This window comes from Lampris incognitus, chromosome 7, assembly GCF_029633865.1.
Source record: "Lampris incognitus isolate fLamInc1 chromosome 7, fLamInc1.hap2, whole genome shotgun sequence".
NCBI lineage: Eukaryota > Metazoa > Chordata > Actinopteri > Lampriformes > Lampridae > Lampris > Lampris incognitus.
The window spans coordinates 683,963-702,485 of record NC_079217.1 but is presented as its reverse complement, the minus strand read 5'-3'; the positions used below and the strand labels follow the sequence as shown (position 1 = coordinate 702,485).

The window sequence follows — 18,523 nt, the reverse complement described above, 5'->3', positions numbered from 1 at the left end:
AGGGTGGGGCACCTGCAGTCACTGTATTGTTTATAAGGGTGGGACACCTGCAGTTACTGTATTGTTTATAAGGGTGGGGACACCTGCAGTCACTGTATTGTTTATAAGGGTGGGACACCTGCAGTTACTGTATTGTTTATAAGGGTGCGACACCTGCAGTCACTGTATTGTTTATAAGGGTGGGGTACCTGCAGTCACTGTATTGTTTATAAGGGTGGGGACACCTGCAGTCACTGTATTGTTTATAAGGGTGGGGACACCTGCAGTTACTGTATTGTTTATAAGGGTGCGACACCTGCAGTCACTGTGTTGTTTATAAGGGTGGGGTACCTGCAGTCACTGTATTGTTTATAAGGGTGGGGTACCTGCAGCCACTGTATTGTTTATAAGGGTGGGGACACCTGCAGTCACTGTATTGTTTATAAGGGTGGGGGTACCTGCAGTCACTGTATTGTTAATAAGGGTGGGGACACCTGCAGTCACTGTATTGTTAATAAGGGTGGGGACACCTGCAGTCACTGTATTGTTTATAAGGGTGGGAACACCTGCAGTCACTGTATTGTTAATAAGGATGGGGACACCTGCAGTCACTGTATTGTTTATAAGGGTCGGGGTACCTGCAGTCACTGTATTGTTAATAAGGGTGGGGACACCTGCAGTCACTGTATTGTTTATAAGGGTGGGTGGGACATCTGCAGTCACTGTATTGTTTATAAGGGTGGGAACACCTGCAGTCACTGTATTGTTTATAAGGGTGGGGACACCTGCAGTCACTGTATTGTTTATAAGGGTGGGAACACCTGCAGTCACTGTATTGTTTATAAGGGTGGGGACACCTGCAGTTACTGTATTGTTTATAAGGGTGGGGTACCTGCAGTCACTGTATTGTTTATAAGGGTGGGGACACCTGCAGTCACTGTATTGTTTATAAGGGTGGGGTACCTGCAGTCACTGTATTGTTTATAAGGGTGGGGACACCTGCAGTCACTGTATTGTTTATAAGGGCGGGACACCTGCAGTCAGTTGAGACTGAAGAGGTCGCTCAAGGGCCGTTTACACGGCAACATTTTCAACATAAAACGCTATTGTTGCGTTTTGACCCTTCGTTCACACGACAACGGCGTTTTGGGGGCCTGAAAACGCAGACTTTTGTAAACCGGGTGCCAAAGTGAAATCTTTTGAAAACGCAACTGCAGCATCGCCGTGTAAACTAGCAACACCGGTTACTGCAGAGCGGTTGAAAAACAGATTGGCGACACTCCCATAGGCTCCCACTGTAAAAAAAATGGCGGAGACTTTTCCGGCCAGCTTCCGGGTTATGGGGCCCATGAATAGTTCCAAACGTTAATATTCACAGCAGTGCTTTCCATTGCGTATCGAGCCATTTCAGCGGTAAGTTGATAAGTTAGGAGGTTAGATTTTTGATAATTCACTCCATTTACTGCATTACCTGTCATTAGTATAGTAAATACTGTTATTTTTATATGTGCCCAACATTAGCTGTTCGATATTTTAACTTAATTCTTGTTAACGTAATGACCGAACTAGGTCAGCTACCGGGCTAGCATGTGTAACCCCTTTTTACCTGTCTGTGAATGTTCTCATTCATCCAGGTCGTCATGGTTCTCCAAAGGAGTTGAATCAAGTGCAACTGGACTTGGTATATATCCGTGAAGACGTTTCGCCTCTCATCCAAGAGGCTTCCTCAGTTCCTGCCTTTCTGACTAGACCAAGCTAGTCTGACTGGTTGGTGAAGGGACTCAGAATTTATCCTCTTTGGAGTCGTTATCGGAGCTATTGATTTGCATTTGTTTAGCAGCGACGGTCGTTGGGGGTGTTAGTTTCGACTTCATTATTATTCAGTTGAATAATGAAACAAATGCAAATCAATAGCTCCAATAACGACGGGCACGGCCAAACATCAGTACACAAAAGAGCCACTCATATCTATGGCTCTGTTAGCGACGGGCGTTGGTAAACACCGGAACACAAAGAGCCATGGACATCCATAGCTCTGACAACGACTCCTAGAGGATAAATTCTGAGTCTCATCAGTAGCCAGTCAGACTAGCTTGGTCTGAGTCTCATCACCAGCCAGTCAGACTAACTTGGTCTGAGTCTCATCAGCAGCCAGTCAGACTAGCTTGGTCTGAGTCTCATCACCAGCCAGTCAGACTAGCTTGGTCTAGTCAGAAAGGCACGAACTGAGGAAGCCTCTTGGATGAGAGGCGAAACGTCTTCACGGATATATACCAAGTCCAGTTGCACTTGATTCAACTCCTTTGGATACCCTTTTTACCTGGTGTTATAATGCTCACAGGAGTCACACTCATATATATATATATATATATATATATATATATATATATATATACACACACACACACATATATATATAAAGGATCCTGGGTTCTCAGCGGTCGATGGTGAAATGGCTGAAATTCCTGTCTACCCCTAATGTCACTAGGTTAGTGTTATTATTAAAATAGGTAACTATTACATGTGACTGAAAAGTATAACAAGAAAAACTTGAATGGCAATATAACACATTAAGCAGAGCAGTGCCTCCACTGCGGAAATACTACACCCATAATTAAGCTAATATATTATGTGTTTCCCCAGAATTTAAGTTAGAAATATTCTAACACTGGTAATGGATACCTATCATCCTATAGGTGTGTGTGCAATTTCTGATCAAGCCTGTGATGCGTATAATAAAAAGGTGTACCGCACCAGTGGTGTTCTATATTACTGAGCACACTGACCCAACACTTACCCAGTTAAAATGAGCTGCCAACACAGCCAAGATATAATCACATATAATAGTAGATTATTTATTAATTGATAATAGTTATAGAGAACAAGATAAAATGAAATACACAAAATAAATCAAACTATGATATATATTTGAGCGCGGAGGGTGAAACCAATGTTTACCCCCAGGTGGCAAAGTGGCTCTCTCTATCTTAAAGTGATCCAAAATAAACCGAAATAAAGCGAACAACTCCCTTCAGCCAAGTACTGTCGCTGTTAGAAACTAAGCGCTTGCCGCTGGGGCCCGTTGGTGCACCGAGGCAACGTCAACAGCTCGCTCCTCGGCCCGGTGTCAGCTCCCTGAGCCGATGGCTTTACCTCCATTCCCGGAGCTCAGGGTGCAAACTCTGCGTGTGTGCGTGTGTGTGTGTGTGTGTGTGTGTGTGTGTGTGTGTGTGTGTGTGTGTGTGTCCCCGTCAGTGCAAGTGCAGGCCACTCACACACTCGGTCCAGGAGTCTGGAAACCGTCAGCCTCCAGCTGCCTCCTGGCCAGCCCCCGAAGCAAGTCCAGTGAGCCCGCCACAGTCCGCTCCTCGTCACGACCCCAGAAGAGCCCTCTGAGGGGAAACAGCTAGCTCGCCGCGGTTAGCAAGCTCGTCAGGGTCCCGCAGCGCTAACTTGTAGCGTCAGCTAGCCAGTTAGCTAACATAGCAGCTAGCTAAATAGCGTTACTCGAATAAACACTGCGAAACTCAAAGTCACGGCCTAAGAAAAACGCCCGAGGAGGAAGGATGATCCAGGAGACCAACGCTGCTTCACACTTACGGGCCTGTGTACACAAAGACACGGTAAACCGGGTCTCCACAGAAACACGACGGCGGCGGCGGCGCAGAGCAGCGCTAGGTGCCACCTCCCTCCCTCTCTAGAGTGTCGGCTCGCACTCCCAGATCCCTCCGCGATTTCGCGGCTACGGCTCTTAACAAATTGTGATTGGCTCTTTACAGCGGGAATCTTTACACTGCAAAGCATACTGGCAAATGTAGTGACGGGGGGGGGGGGAAATACAGGAGAAAAATACACATGTAGTGCGCATTAATCATATTTTACAGGTCCTTACACATGTCTGACGAATTTCTGTCAATTCAGTTTTTAATACATCAAGGAATGAAGGTTATCGTTAAGTAGAATGTAGGTTTACGACTACAGGTTACCAATGATTACAGGTTGTTAATACACCTGAATGAACTTATTGATGAATAAAATGTATGGACAAGTGGGACTTTGGCTATCTGATACTTGCTAGTTAGCTCCCTAGTTTTAGACAAACTATGAGGGAAATCTTACACTACATAGAACATATTGTAACGATCACGGATGAACAGGCTCGGTAGCCCTTGACTAACGGGTCAGACCCTTTTTAGTCGAGCGCTTAGCGAGGTCTCCCGCGCCGCGGGAGATGCGGGTTCGCGTCCCGGCCGCGGCAGTTCATGTGGTCGTCCCCCGAATTCTCTACATTGGTGTCAGAAGTGGGATACGGGCAGACGCGCTTTCCCGAAGGAGGGGGGTAATGTAACGTCCATGGGTAAGTAGACACGTTGGCTAACGGGTCGGACCCTTTAGTCGACTGGTTAACGCTGTCGCCCGTGGTGCGGGAGCCGCGGGTTCGCATACCGGCAGTGGCGGTCCCTGTTATGGATGTTGATATTGAGCACTTAGCGACACCTAGTGGTCTGTTACGTTATCTTCGACCCATAATGCTGTGCGCTGTTCTTGTGAGTCATTCTAATAAAGATTCATGAACTGAAACATGGCGTCAGAAGCGGTCTAGCTAATAGCTAGTTAACAAACGCCATGGCGAGCAATATTATTCCAGTACCAGAGGGCATGCCGATGTCCGGGGATTTGGCGAAGAACTGGGAGGGTTTCCGTGCGGAATTTGAGGACTTGTTGTTAGCCACGGGTCTAAAGGAGAAGGCGAAGGAAGTACAGGCATGTAGCGCCGCATTATGTAATAACGCCACATTATGTAATATTGTAATACATTTTCACATCATTATGTAATAACGCCACGTTTTTTTCAAATCAAGACAGACATTTTGGTGGTTTATTGCATAATGCACGAAATTATTACATTTTCTTCATAAAAAGTGTAACATCTGTCCGCATTTTGTAATAAGTTGTTACATATTGCACCGGTTATTACAAAATGCGGATGTTACACTTTGGCAGGAATTTTGCAAGGTAAGTCACAAACCCAATGCAGCGTTGCACAGCTTTTGCATCCGTAGGTGTCGGCATCTCCACACAGTTTTCTCTTGGTCGATCTGCAGTCCTTCCGAGGACACTATGTGTCCGTGGAAGTGGACCGCCTGAAGTTTGAACTGCAGCTTGCGCTCGCTCATGGTTATCAGCGGGTCTGTGATGGCAGTTTGCCATACTGCTCCCATATATCGTTACACTTGAATAGAATTAATGTTACTATATGTGGCTGACCTGTTATTAATTTGTTAGCTCGCTAGCGTAGTTTTAAGTGGCCTTGAAATGGAACTCGTGAGCTCGTGATCAGGACATGCCCAGCCGTGTACAGGACTCGTGCAGAGACTCTGCGCTCGCAGTAAATGTCCACTTTGGGGGTTTTTAATACCGGTAGGGCGTTCACCTGCTGAACAAGCTAAACACGCCAGAGGACAACAGCAGGTGAAGGTAGGAGGTAAACCGAGAACGTGTTCTTTCTGGAACACATTTCATTACCAGCTTTTTTCTAATTAATTTGTGGTGAGCACTGCATATGTTGCGAGAGGTTGCCATGGTCATTTTGTATTATTCAGTGGACATTGTTTGTGAGTGTGCTGCAGGGTTATTTACTCTGATGTTTATTGTATGGATTATTGTATGGATAACTAAAAAGGCCAGATTGCCCATGTTATGACCGAGTTGTAAATGCCACTGCTCAGTTCACACTTTCCAATATACGAAAAATCAGACCTCATCTGACACAATATGCCACACAACTTGTGCAGGCTCGGATAATTACTTTATCTATCAAATACACTATCAAAAGTTTGTGCTTCTTCTCACAGATCGCTACAATGCATTGATTTGCTGTTTCTGCAGTAGCAGAGCATCTTGAGCAGAGGACACAATGCTCTGGCCGGGCACAGCTTCACTGTTTCTCATACTTCATTAATTAGGCATATATCTTGTCATCAAACAAACAAACCAAACAGGCCTTGTAAACAACTCTTTATGTCTACAGACAGCACCCAAAAAAATCAGGGAAGCTTGCCCTTGATTCAGTCAGCGGGCAGTCTTGTTACGATAAGTATGGCATATTTAGTGTGTTATTTCATTTGACACAGTATGGATAACTAAAAAAGCAATCAGGTTCATTATACAAACCCCAATTCCAATGAAGTTGGGACGTTGTGTAAAACGTCAATAAAAACAGAATACAATGATTTGCAAATCCTTTCCCACCTCTATTCAATTGAATACACTACAAAGACAAGATATTTAATGTTCAAACTGATAAACTTTCTTGTTTTTTTGCAAATATTCCCTCATTGTGAATGTGATGACTGCAACACGTTCCAAAGAAGCTGGGACAGGGGCATGTTCACCACTGTGTTACACCACCTTTCCTTTTAACAACACTCAATAAGCGTTTGGGAACTGAGGACACTACTTGTTGAAGCTTTGTAGGTGGGATTCTGTCCCAGTCTTGCTGATGTACGACTTCAGTTGCTCAACAGTCCCGGGTCTCCGTTGTCGTATTTTGCGCTTTATAATGCGCCACACATGTTCAATGGGAGACAGGTCTGGACTGCAGGCAGGCCAGTCCAGTACCCGCACTCTTTTACTACGAAGCCCCGCTGGTGTAACACGTGCAGAATGTGGCTTGGCATTGTCTTGCTGAAATAAGCAGGGACGTCCCTGAACAAGACGTCGCTTGGATGGCAGCATATGTTGCTCCAAAACCTGTATGTACCTTCAGCATTAATAGTGCCTTCCCAGATGTGCAAGTTACCCATGATGCCATGGGCACTAACACCCCCCCCCCATACCATCACAGATGCTGGCTTTTGAGCTTTGTGCTGATAACAATCTGGATGGTCCTTTTCCTCTTTGGCCCGGAGGACACGACGTCCATGATTTCCGAAAACAATGTGAAATGTGGACTCGTCAGACCACAGCACACTTGTCCACTTTGGGTCAGTCCATCTCAGATGAGCTCGGGCCAGAGAAGCCGGCGGGCGGTGTTTCTGGGTGGTGTTGATATCTGGCTTTGGCTTTGCATGGTAGAGTTTTAACTTGCACTTGTAGATGTAGCGACGAACTGTGTTAACTGACGATGGTTTTCCCAAGTGTTCCTGAGCCCACGTGGTCATATCCTTTACACAATGATGTCGGTTTTTAATGCAGTGCCACCAGAGGGGTCGAAGGTCACGGGCATTCAGTGTTGGTTTTGGGCCTTGCCGCTTACGTGCAGAGATTTCTCGGGATTCTCTGAACCTTGTGATGATATGATGGACTGGAGATGATGAAATCTCTAAATTCCTTGCAGTTGTATGTTGAGAAACGTTGTTCTTAAACTGTTGGACTATTTGCTCACGCAGTTGTTCACAAAGTGGTGACCCTCGCCCCATCCTTGCTTGTGAACGACTGAGCCTTTCCGGGATGCTCCTTTTACAACCTCGAATCGCGAAGGAAGGGGGCAACGTAACGATCACGGATAAATAGGCTCGGTAGCCGTTGGCTAACGGCTCGGACCCTTTAGTCGAGTGGTTAATGTTGTCGCTTGCGGGCCGGGAGCCCCAGGTTCCCGTCCTGGCTGTGGCGATTCGCGGAGGACGCGAATCCTGAAGGAAGGGGCATTGTAACGATCACGGATGAATAGGCTGGCTTGGCTAACGGGTCGTACCCTTTAGTCGACTGATTAACGTTGTCGCCCGTGGTGCGAGAAACCTATTCATCCGTGATTGTCACATTGCCCCCTTCCTTTGGGATTCGCGCCCCCCTGCGAACCTGCGGCTCCCGCTTCGCGAGCGACTACGTTAACCAGTCGACTAAAGGGTCCGGCCCGTTAGCCAAGGGCTACCGAGCCTATTCATCCGTGATCGTTACAGTATTTTCTAGGTCCCAATCAGATTCAATCCAGACTCCCAAGAGGATTGTGATTTGTTTAAAGAAATACAGCGTTGTTTTCACCCAGTTTTGGAACGGTAACGAGTGCAGCCAGACCTTTCTCCAGCGCTGGCACAGCGTAAACGAAGTGTGGAGATAGGTCTGGCAATGCCAGACTAGGGGCAGACAAACTATACGGAATAATACATCAATATGAGAGGTTATTTATGAAGATGTAGGTCATATATGAATGTATACATAATATTCTATGAAAGTATTCCTGTAATTTGTATATTTGGTCTCACATCTGTGTACATGGAGGTAATTATTGTGCGTGCCTTGGGCTGAGCATCTTGATGTAAGATAGGGCCCTCAGTTACTTTTAATGAAATGTTTTGACAAACACTAATATATCCAAATGATGAGACCAAAGAGTTGCAACATGCACTGCATCTAGTGATTGCACCAACTGAAAGATAGTTGAGGAGCATGCTAGGGACACTCAAATAGATAGAACAGAAACCTTTTGGTGTGAAACCGCTACTGTAGTATGTCCTGAGAAGAGGTGTCCCTGGCAAAAGAAGGTAAGTGAGGAAGGTAGAGTGTATTGGGAGATGATGAAAATAAATTGCACTTGTTTATTCTATTTTAGTTTGGATGAAAACGAGAAGATGAGTGGCAAAGTGTGGGCCAGTTTTATTTCTAAAGATTGGAAAATTAGGCAAAGTAGACAGAATAATACACGCATACAATATGAGAATGGGTTTATTTGGTGCATATCAAGTATGAAGGCATACAGAATCTACCATTCATGTTTTTTCTATAATTTGTATATTTAGTCTTACAATTGCACCAATACCTACACGGAACACGCCCGTTTGGGCTGGACATCTATTGATGCAAGATAGTACAATACAAATATACAAATACAGACCTCCGCCTGAGTAGATTGTTGTTATTAGACATCTAAATGTCAATATATTTTACTATTTAGTTGTATATTTCCAGTATAATAATAATAATAATAATAAACTTTATTTGTATAGCACCTTTCATACATAAAATGCAGCTCAAAGTGCTTTACATTAAAAAACAGGGGAAACAATAAAACTCAGCAACGATACCGACAAGATAAGTTAAAAACGATAAAACATAGCCCGAGGCAAAAAACATAAAACAAGGCAAGAAATAAAACCACAGGGGGCAGTTCCGGTGTCATGGTGGAGTAAAGACGTGAACTCAAGCGCTCCTCACCTATTGCTAATTTAACAACTTACATCGTCAACTTATTTTAACCGAACACTCATGTTTTTTTTAATATATATAAGAGTTTGGTGCAGAATTTGGCCAACACTTAAGACCGCACGATGAGTGGTGAGCCCAGTACGAGAGCAACAAACCCGAGCAAACACGCGGCCTCGGCTAGCGATAACCACACCACACGGCCAGCCACAGGCAACGCTACAGAAGCTAATGCTAGCCTGAAGGCTACCCATGCTAACGTCGCAGCGGCTAACCCTCCGCAACTTACCCGTGGCGATTTGAAGGGAATGCTGGACACCATGAGGGACGGAATGCTTTCTGAGCTCCGAAGCATGGCTGCCCCACTGCAAGCCACCGTCTCCTGTCTCTCTCTCTCATGTAGCGGGAATCCAAGCGGCGGAGGCCGGTCTGGACAACGCGGACAGCAGAGTTGCTGCACCGGAGCGCTGCTATGCGGACCTGAAGGCTGAAAACGAGGAGCTTCACGCTCGTCTGGATGATCAGGAAAACAGATCACGGAGGCGGAATATTAGAGTTGTTGGTCTCCCAGAAAAAACCGAAGGCAGCCATCCCTCCCCCTTTATGGAGTCCTTCCTGGTCGAGGTGCTCGGCACGGACAGCGTCCCTCGTAGACCAGAAGTTGGCCGTGCTCGTCGCGCCCTCAGACCGGCGCAGCCAAACGGCCCCCATCGAGCCATGAATGTGCGCCTGCATGACTATCGAGCTGAGGAGCCGACTCTGCGGCGCCCATCCTGCACGGGAGACATCGGGGCAGCTGACAAGATTAGCTTCTGCCCGCACTTTAGCACTGACCTGGTGCGGAAGAGAGCTGCGTTCAATGATCTTCCTATGCATTCCTTAGTCACTTCCCCACTACCAATGGTAATTGGCGCACCACACAAAAATCAGGTTACAGCTCATACGATCAGAATATGGACTCAAGTTAGGAAAACATTTGGTCTGCAAAATGCTCCTTAATGACACCCATTATGTCAAACCACCTCTTTACCCCTGCCAAGTTAGATATGGCTTTTCGAGCATGGCATGGGAATGGAATTCGATTTATAAAGGATTTATATTTTGATGGGATATTTGCTTCATTCAATCAATTGATAGAAAGATTTAATCTACCCCACTCCCATTTCTACCGCTATTGACAGATTAGGCATTTTGTTCAAAAGGGTTTCCATTCTTTCCCTGGGATACCTCTGACAACATCAATCGATACACCTTTAGCCACAGAGGCTAGTCTCAAGGGCACCATCACAAGGATCTATAATAAACTAGCCACTATAAATCCTCAGCCAATGGCTAGCCTTAGAAACCTCTGGGGGCAGGATCTTGGTACTCCTCTCCCTGATGATCTGTGGGATGCAGTTTTGGAACAGGTACACTCTTCCTCTTCATGCAATAGCTACTACTACTATTTTCGGCTGCTCCCGTTGGGGGTCGCCACAGCGGATCATCCGTTTCCATTTCTTCCCGTCTTCTGCATCTTCCTCTGTCAAACCAGCCACCTGCATGTCTTCCCTCACCACATCCATAAACCTCCTCTTTGGCCTTCCTCTTTTCCTCTTTCCTGGCAGCTCCATATTCAGCATCCTTCTCCCAATATACTTAGCATCTCTCCTCCACACATGTCCAAGCCATCTCAATCTTGCCTCTCTTGCTTTGTCTCCAAACCGTCCAACCTGAGCGGTCCCTCTAATATAATCATTCCTAATCCTGTCCGTCTTCGTCACTCCCAGTGAAAATCTTAGTATCTTCAACTCTGCTACCTCCAGCTCCACCTCTTGTCTTTTCGTCAGTGCCACTGTCTCCAAACCATACAACATAGCTGGTCTCACAACTCTCTTGTAAACCTTCCCTTTAACTCTTGCTGGTACCCTTCTGTCGCAAATCACCCCTGACACTCTTCTCCACCCACTCCACTCTGCCTGCACTCTCTTCTTCACCTCTCTACTGTCCTCCCCGTTACTTTGGACAGTTGACCCCAAGTATTTAAACTCATATGCCTTCGTCACCTCCACTCCTTGCATCCTGACCATTCCACTGTCCTCCTCATTCACGCATAGGTATTCCGTCTTGCTCCTACTGACTTTCATTCCTCTTCTCTCCAGTGCATACCTCCACCTCTCCAGCTTCTCCTCAACCTGCACCCTACTCTCGCTACAGATCACAATGTCATCCGCGAACATCATCGTCCATGGAGACCCATGTCTGATCTTGTCCGTCAACCTGTCCATCACCATTGCAAACAAGAAAGGGCTCAGAGCCGATCCTTGATGTAATCCCACCTCCTCCACCTTGAACCCATCTGTCATTCCAACCACACACCTCACCATTGTTACACTTCCCTTGTACATATCCTGCACCACTCCTACATACTTCTCTGCCACTCCCGACTTCCTCATACAATACCACACATCCTCTCTCGGCACCTTGTTATATACTTTCTCTAAAGACACAATATAACTCCTTCTGACCTTCTCTATACTTCTCCATCAACTTTCTCAAAGCGAACATTGCATCTGTGGTGCTCTTTCCTGGCATGAAACCATACTGCTGCTCGCTAATAGTCACCTCTCCCCCTAACTTAGCTTCTATTACTCTTTCCCATATCTTCATGCTGTGGCTGATCAACTTTATACATTTGTAGTTGCTAAAGTTCTGCACATCGCCCTTGTTCTTGAAAATCGGTACCAGTATGCTTCTTCTACACTCCTCAGGCATTCCCTCACTTTCCAAGATTGTGTTAAACAATCTAGTTAAAACCCCACTGCCATCTCTCCTAAACATCTCCATGACAGGTATGTCATCAGGACCAACTGCCTTTCCACTCTTCATCCTCTTCATAGCTGCCCTCACTTCCTCCTTGCTAATCCACTGAACTTCCTGATTCACTATTCCTACATCATCCAACCTTCTCTCTGTCTCATTTTCTTCATTCATCAGCCCCTCAAAGTATTCCTTCCACCTTCTCAGCACACTCTCCTCGCTTGTCAGCACATTTCCATCTCTATCCTTGATCGCCCTAACTTGCTGCACATCCTTTGCAGCTCGGTCCCTCTGTCTAGCCAATCGGTACAAGTCCTTTTCTCCTTCCTTAGTGTCTAACCTGTCTCACAACTCACCATACGCCTTTTCCTTTGCCTTTGCCACCTCTCTCTTTGCTTCACACTGCATCTCCTTGTACTCCTGTCTACTTTCTTCATCTCTCTGACTATCCCACTTCTTCTTTGCCAACCTCTTTCTCTGTATACTTTGCTGTACTTCCTCATTCCACCACCAAGTGTCCTTGTCTTCCTTCCTCTGTCCTGATGACGCACCAAGTACCTTCCTAGCTGTCTCCCTCACTATTTCTGAGTGGTTGCCCAGCCATCTGGCAACTCTTCACTACCACCCAGTGCCTGTCTTAACTCCTGCCTGAACTCCAAACAACAGTCTTCCTTCTTCAACTTCCACCATTTGATCTTCGGCTGTGTCTTCACTCGCTTCCTCTTCTTGGTCTCCAAAGTCATCCTACAGACCACCATCCGATGCTGCCTAGCTACGTTCTCCCCTGTCACCACCTTGCAGTCTCCAATCCCTTTTAGATGGCGCCTTCTACATAAGATATAGTCCACCTGTGTGCACTTTCCTCCACTCTTGTATGTCACCCTGTGTTCCTCCCTCTTCTTGAAATATGTATTCACCTCAGCCATTTCCATCCTTTTCACAAAATCCACCACCATGTGTCCTTCCACATTTCTCTCCTTGACACCATACCTACCTATCACCTCCTCATCACCTCTGTTCCCTTCACCAACATGTCAATTGAAGTCCGCTCCAATCACCACTCTCTCCTCCTTGGGTACCCTCTCCACCACGTCGTCCAACTCACTCCAGAATTCTTCTTTCTCGTCCATCTCACACCCAACTTGTGGGGCATATGCGCTGATAACATTCAGCAATACACCTTAGATTTCCAGCTTCATACTCATCACTCTGTCTGACACTCTCTTCACCTACAGCACACTCTTAACATACTCTTCCTTCAGAATTACACCTACCCCATTTCTCCTCCCATTTGCACCACGGTAGAAGAGTTTGAACCCACCTCTGATACTCCTGGCCTTGCTCCCCTTCCACCTGGTCTCTTGCACACACAGTATGCCTACCTTTCTTCTTTCCATCTCTTCATGCAGTAGATTTGGGCTTATTCAGTTTAAGATTGTTCACTGTGTCCACCTTACCAAAGCTAAATTAGCCAAAATTTACCCCAACATCAACCCCACTTGTGACAGATGTAAACATGCACCAGCTACCTTGTTGCATATGTTCTAGACATGCCCTGAGCTACATATATTTTGGTCAGTAATATTTAAATCGTTAAGTGAAATTTCTATTGATCTGTATCCTTTAATTGCCATACTTGGTGTGAGACCGGGAGACTGTGACTGGCCATCTAACATGAATAAATTGGTGGCCTTTACTACATTGCTAGCTCGGCGCCTAATACTCTTAAATTGGAAGAGCTCAAGACCTCCATCCCAAGTCAGATGGATCAGGGATATTATGTATTATCTCAAGTTGGAAAAGATCAAATTTACCTTAAGGGGTAACAGGGACAAGTTCAAGAAAGTCTGGATGCCTTTTCTGACTTACTTTGACACTTGAACTTGTGTAACAGACTGGGATAACTCTTGACTCGAGTCAGGAACGGCCCAACAAGTATAGATTATAAACCGGGGTTTTTTTGTAGGTGAACAATGCTGATTATTTATTTTTCTTGAACTTTTGTTTTGTTTTGTTTTTGTTTTTTGTTTTTGTCTTCGATTTAGTTGTATGTAATTTCATTATTTCTTGAATTGGTATTTATCCTTGAGGATCTGGGAATGTCGAGTGGGGGAGGTGAGGGGTTTATTGTGTGAAATTACTCAATATATGACTTGTTTAATATGTTAAAATTGTAAATGCCAATAAACATATTTAAAAAAAAGAAATAAAACCACAGTACACGATAAAAAATAAGAATAAAAAGAAATATAAAGTGGAATTAATTAAAAGCAAGACCATAAAAATGGGTCTTGAGCTGATTCTTAAAACTATCTCTGGACGATGCTTCTCTTATTTGTTGGGGGAGTCTATTCCAAGCTGTCGGTGCATAAAAACAAAATGCTGCTTCCATACTTTTTGTAGTTCATTCTAGGGACAGTGAGCAGGCCAGCACCAGAGGATCTAAGAGAGCGGCTCGGAACATCATCAGATAACCAGTCAGACAGGTATGAGGGTGCTAAACCATGTAGAGCTTTAAACACAAGTAAAAAGTATTTTAAAATCAATCCTCAATGTTACAGGAAGCCAGTGTGCTAAAACTGGGGTAATGTGATCTCTCCTCCTGGTTTTTGTTACGACCCTTGCTGACGCGTTCTGTACTAGTTGCAGCCTATCAATACTTTTTTTGGGTAAACCAGTAAGAAGTGCATTGCAATAGTCTAGACGCAAAGAGATAAAAGCATGCGTCAGCTTTTTGGCGTCTTCCAGGGAGAGGTAGAGTCTAATTCTAGCAATATTTTTAGGTGAAAAAATGCACCCTTTGTAACATTGCTGATATGTGCTTTAAAATCCAACTCAAGAGTCAGTGATGATACCCAGGTTTTTTACTAGTCTTATTCTATACAGCCAGACTTCCCATTCTACTTGATATAATTTCTCTCTGTGCATTAGTGCCTATAATGAGAATTTCTGTCTTGTCTTTGTTCAGTTTGAGAAAGTTTTCACTCATCCATTGTTTATTACTAGACAGACAATTCATCAAGGGATTGAGGGCATTGGGGTCATCTGGCGCTACAGATAAACAGTATCATCAGCATAAAATTGGAAATTCACTCCATGATCACAGATAATTTTCCCAAGCAGCAGCATGTACAGGCAGAACAATAAAGGACCAAGAATGGAACCCTGCGGAATACCTGAGAAAATTACATGTTCGTCTGAGACATGGTCAGAAAGACTAACAAAATAGCGTCTGCCAGTAAGATATGTGTCGAACCATGATAGGGCAGTGCCTGAAAGGCCAATCCAATTCTCAAGGCGGTCTAAAAGTATATCATGATCGATTGTATCGAAGGCAGCCGTCAGATCAAGGAATAAAAGAATGGAAACATTTTTATTATCAGCACTCACTCTGAGATCGTTGACTACTTCTACAAGCGCTGTTTCAACACTGTCCTTTTCTAAAAACCGGACTGAAATTTATCATGAATCTTGTTTTCATGCAAAAACCCATCCAATTGTTTACACACGCCTTTTCCAAACGTGATAGTCAATTTGAGAATTATCAACAGTCAGGGAAAAAGTGCAGGGAACTCTAGTTAGTCGCAGGGAACTCTAGATAGTCTTGTTTGCAGCCGTGCCAGCAGTACAAGGAGCAAAAATCTAAGTGCATCTTCGTAAAATAATGATCGCAAAAAAAAAATCATCTTTGTATGCAGTTACAATTTGGCCTGAGGTCTCCTGTAGGTTTAATCTTGGGGATAAGTCAAAGATTAGGTTATTAAACTACTTTTTAGGTTACGATGTTGCTAGCTAGCTAGCTTATCCAAAAAGTGACTGACGAAACGAAGTAATGCGCGAGCATCAGGCACACGACACTATGTGTGACGCAGGACGTAAGGCACCACCCCCGGGCGAAACACCAAGTTTTTAGGGAGTCCCCTGGGGGAACGTTCCTGTGAAAACGGTGATGTCACGGCTCCACTTCACACATGCGTATTACGTTTTCAGTTAAATAGCCATGCGCGAGTAAGGAGACAACTTTTTTTAATATAACTTTATTCAATAAGACAATGTATATAATACGTCAGGTACAAAAACAAAAACAAAAACACAATACAGGAGAGCTGATAACAGCAAAAAATAATAATACATATATATATATTTCTATATGAGATGAATGACATTCTAGATAGTTGGAAATTAAGTAATTATAGTAACAATACAAAAATAAATAAAAATCTTAAACTAAATAAAACATTTTAAAAAAGAAAGAAAAAAGAAAAAAACTCATTTGACATCAGGGGGTTTCATCAAATATGTTTCTGTAATATTCTAAGAACCTGTTACTTTTTCTGTTGTGTGTGAGAGCAACAGAGTTAAGCACTGAGTTAAATTCCATCAAAAAAGAGGGAAGTATGGTCGTGAACCTAAAAACCTCTGTTTATGAATAAAGAAGTTTCCCAAATAAAATAAAAAAATTAACAACATATTTCCGAGATTTGTTAGTCATATTGTCATAGTAACAGATTATATCTTTAAGAGTAAAACAATGAGTAACATTAGTGATATTGAAAACATGAGAATTAAATCAGACCAAAATGTCGTTGTTATTTTACACTGAAAGAATAAATGGATCGACGTTTTATCAGCATGTCCACAAAAAGAACAAGAGTTATCAACATCCACATATCTGCAGATTATAGATTTAACTGGATAGATTTTGTGTAAGATTTTAAATGAACTTCTTTGACTTTGTTAGGAATGCAAAACTTATAAGGTAAAGCCATGTTTTTTGCCAGTTAATCTCTTCCAAATGCGAGTTCCAGTAAAATTTTCTTCTTGCATTGATTTTGTTTTTACTCTGAAAAATTTGACGAATATGTCAATTACATTTCTTGTCATTTATGTTGCTACCATACAAAAGCAATGCAGATGGAGCATCTTGGGTATTTCCTCCACCAAAACATAAGTGACTCCTAATAAAATGGATTAGACCAGGAGGAATGGCTTTGACAGCGGAATTGTGTTCTTTAAAAGGAATTGGAAATTTGTGTCTAGTTATAAAAAGCTCATAGGACAGTATACAGCCATGTTCATCCATAATGGATAAAACATTGACAATATTTCTTTGGAACCACTTGGGATAAAAAAGAGACTTATTCCTAATAGTTATATAATCATTATTCCATAAGAAAGTTTTATGAGGAGAAAAAATTGTGGATGAAGCACAACTTCCCGGCAAGAAGGGATAACTGATGAAACTTAGCTAAAGACATGGGAAGTTTGTTAGGTGAGCAATTACATGTTAATATAAAAGAGAGAGACCACCAATTTTATCAAAAATATGATTTGGGATGAAGAACCACAGAGAATCTGGGGTTGCCAGACATTTTTATAGCCAATTAACTTTAAAAGTGTTTACAGTCTCAATTAAATTTAAAACTTCAAGACCTCCCTCTGCTCTACTGTTAGAAAGTACTGCCTTTTTAAGGTTGTGAGACTTATTTTTCCAGATGAAGTCAAGAATACCTTGTTGATTTCATTAACTGTGGGGTCATTAACAAAAAGAGAAAGGGAAGGATAAACGAAGCGACAAAGGCCCTCAGCCTTAAGAAGACAACATTAACAATAGGTTGTTTGCACATGACGTCACGAACTACAGATAGACATAGGAAGTGTAACCGGTCATTTTCTTGCCCGGTGCGGGATTCGATACGCCGAGTACTGCACCACAAGGCGACGTCACTAACCGCTCGGCTAAAGGGTCAGACCCGTTAGCTAGGGACTAACGGGTCTTATTAGTAGTTTACAGAAGCACTATCACAAACTTGGCATCATTCACTCAGAAACCACAAGGAGTTTTTATTGAGTACCAAAAGTTGTTGTTGTTCATGGGGGGGGGTGCAAGAACTTGACCAAAAACGCCGGAGAAATGGCTTGCGAACCGTCGTCTGCGGTCGGGAGGAGCGGAGTCGGATAAGGCGCGTGTGCAGGGACCACTTCGTCAAAAAAATCCCTCTTCTTAGCATAAGCTCATGTCCAACACACACACACACACACACACATATATAATATGGTCTAAACTAGCACAGTTCGGGCTAAACTAGCTCCAACTCGTCCATTCTGCTTTTCACTTCCGGCCCTCCGTCTGAATCTGGCGCGTCATCAGAATCACGTGACTGCAACCAAGCCATTGCGGCTCACCGAGCTGTGTTTGTGCCGTTATCTGTGCTACGTGTATTGACGCCGCCCCGGCACAGTGTACAAACTCCACTTCATCGCCCGTCCACACAAAATTGTGTGTTTTCGAGCGTACATTCGCCATCGTGTTTACTCACCGTCCTGAGAAGAATGCGTTTGTGCGCAGGCGCGTGTTGTTATTGGCGTCCACCGGAAGGGCACTCTACTACAAAGTTTCACTGCCACCTACTGGCCTGGTATGCATACTACAGCGTTTTCAGTCGTTGCGGATCCGTGTGCGTGCGAATTGTATTCAAAACGATGTCGTCTGAACGCGCAACGTTTTTTAAAACGCAAAGGGAAAACGTTTCCGTTTTTTTGTTTTAATCAATTTATTTCTAGTTTTTCCCCTTATCCCACCCGATTAACCCCCCTGGCTCAC

General features: G+C 44.0%; 1 protein-coding gene across 1 annotated transcript in view; it reads right to left on the bottom strand.

Moving 5' to 3' along the window:
- Nucleotides 1-18,523, bottom strand: part of dpf1 (double PHD fingers 1) — a 198,150-nt gene that overhangs the window by 69,188 nt on the left and 110,439 nt on the right.